The sequence below is a fragment of the Carassius gibelio genome, chromosome B13 (genome assembly GCF_023724105.1).
Source record: "Carassius gibelio isolate Cgi1373 ecotype wild population from Czech Republic chromosome B13, carGib1.2-hapl.c, whole genome shotgun sequence".
NCBI lineage: Eukaryota > Metazoa > Chordata > Actinopteri > Cypriniformes > Cyprinidae > Carassius > Carassius gibelio.
In genome coordinates, this window is record NC_068408.1 from 1,622,196 (window position 1) to 1,624,695 (window position 2,500).

Consider the following 2,500-nt stretch of genomic DNA (forward strand, 5'->3'; position numbering starts at 1 on the left):
AAGCTGCTCACACACAGAGAGAGAGAGAGGGAGAGAGGGGGGGGGAGGGAGAGCGAGGGAGAGAGAGAGCGAGAGAGAGCGAGAGAGGGAGAGAGAGGGAGAGAGAGAGAGAGAGCGAGAGAGAGGGAGAGAGAGAGAGAGAGCGAGAGAGAGCGAGAGAGGGAGAGAGAGGGAGAGAGAGGGGGAGAGAGAGAGCGAGAGAGGGAGAGAGAGAGGGAGAGAGAGGGAGAGAGAGGGAGAGAGAGAGGGGGAGAGAGAGAGCGAGAGAGGGAGAGGGGGAGAGGGAGAGAGGGGGGGAGAGAGAGAGGGAGAGAGAGGGAGGGAGAGAGAGGGAGAGAGAGAGGGGGAGAGAGAGAGCGAGAGAGGGAGAGGGGGAGAGGGAGAGAGGGGGGGAGAGAGAGAGGGAGAGAGAGGGAGGGAGAGAGAGGGAGAGAGAGGGGAGAGAGGGAGAGGGGGAGAGAGAGAGGGAGAGAGGGACGGAGAGAGAGAGAGAGAGAGAGGGAGAGGGAGAGGGGGAGAGAGAGAAGGGGGGGAGACAGAGGGGGAGAGAGAGAGCGAGAGAGGGAGAGAGAGGGAGAGGGGGAGAGAGAGAGAGGGAGGGAGGGAGAGAGAGGGAGAGAGGGGGGGGAGAGAGAGAGAGGGACGGAGAGAGAGAGAGGGAGAGAGAGGGGAGAGAGGGAGAGAGGGACGGAGAGAGAGAGAGCAAGAGAGGGAGAGGGAGAGGGGGAGAGAGAGAAGGGGGGGAGACAGAGGGGGAGAGAGAGAGCGAGAGAGGGAGAGAGAGGGAGAGGGGGAGAGAGAGAGAGGGAGGGAGGGAGAGAGAGTGAGGGAGAGGGAGAGGGGGAGAGAGAGAGAGGGAGGGGGGGAGAGAGAGAGAGGGACGGAGAGAGAGAGAGGGAGAGAGAGGGGAGAGAGGGAGAGGGGGGAGAGAGAGAGGGAGAGAGGGACGGAGAGAGAGAGAGAGAGAGAGGGAGGGAGGGAGGGAGAGAGAGGGAGGGAGAGAGAAACATTCGAGCCCTTATTTCACACTCACTTTATACACATCGCTCTATCTTTCTCTTGCTCGTTCACACTCACACTTTCTATCTCTGTCTCTCTCTAGCCCCTTTCACACTGCACGTCGGACCCGGAATATTCCCGTAACATTGCCTGGTCGCCTTCTGTGTGAATGAACCACGTCCCGGAATTGATCACCGAATCGAACCCGGGTCGGGGACATAGTAACATTGCGGTAATCGATCCGGAACGAGCGCTGTGTGAACAAAAGCCAGATCTAATTCCTAGTGATGACGCGCGTTATCGCGCGACTCTTTTACCGGCCGTTTTGAAGGAAGATCAACATTGCCGATGAAAACATATGTGCAAACTGTAATGAAGCAGAGATCAGTTAGTTCCTCACTTTCCGCGCTGACGCAGAGATCGTTTGCTTGCTTCAGTTAAAGTATAACGTGCCAAGCGTTGTCGACTCGTACATTACACGTCACGCGCTGATGTCACGTGTCGTTACGGGATCTTCAGGGGTTGTGTGTGAAAGCACGCACATATACCGGGTCATCACTGGCAGTGTGAATGTGCCAAATCTAGCGACCAGGGAACAATTACAGGAACACTTTACCCCTGTATTTGCCGGAATGGCAGTGTGAAAGGGGCTTATGTGTGTGTGTGTGTGTATGTGTGTGTGAGAGCAGCTCTATCTCAGTAACAGGTATATCTAATGTGAGATTTGAGATTAATACATCATCTGAAGCTGAATAAATGATATCTCTCATTGATGTGTGGTTTGATTGGAGGACAATATTTGTCTGAGATACAACTATTTGAAAATCTGGAATCTGAGGGAGCAAAAAACTCTAAATATTGAGGAAATCATCTTAAAAGTTGTTCAGATGAAGATCTTAGCAATGCATATTACTAATCAAACATTACGTTTTGATATAATTACAGTAGGACATTTACTAAATATCTTCATGGAACATGATCTTTACTTAATATCCTAATGATTTTTAGCATAAAAGCAAAATCGCTAAATTTTGACACATGCTATGTTTTATTTGGCTATAGCTACAAATACACCCCAGAGACTTGAGACTGGTTCATACAAAAACAAAAACGTTTATTTTGGATGCAAATAATCATAAGTAACACTACATTTTTTACTTAATTGGATTGATAAGAAACCTGGTAAAGGTTTTGCACTAGCTATATGAATGCACACACACAAACATAATGAACACACACACACACACACACACACACACACATATTGACATGAAAGGTTAAATGATCTGATTGCATTGACAGTGAATGGGAAGTGAAAGTCTTCTAGTGGAAGTGTTTGGTACTGCAGCCAAACTAAACCTCACTGAAAGCCATTTTTTTGTGATATCAACCTCAAATTCGAAACACAACTTGTTTAGATGCATGGCTTTGATTTTTAGAGTAAAACGTGTTTCGGAAAATATGAATTTCATTTAAAATTAAAAAATAATATTTTTGTGCA

General features: G+C 48.8%; 1 protein-coding gene across 1 annotated transcript in view; it reads left to right on the forward strand.

Moving 5' to 3' along the window:
* LOC127969953 (inositol polyphosphate-5-phosphatase A) overlaps window positions 1-2,500 on the forward strand; it is a 144,027-nt gene that overhangs the window by 86,818 nt on the left and 54,709 nt on the right. The gene's annotated exons all lie outside the window — the stretch shown is intronic.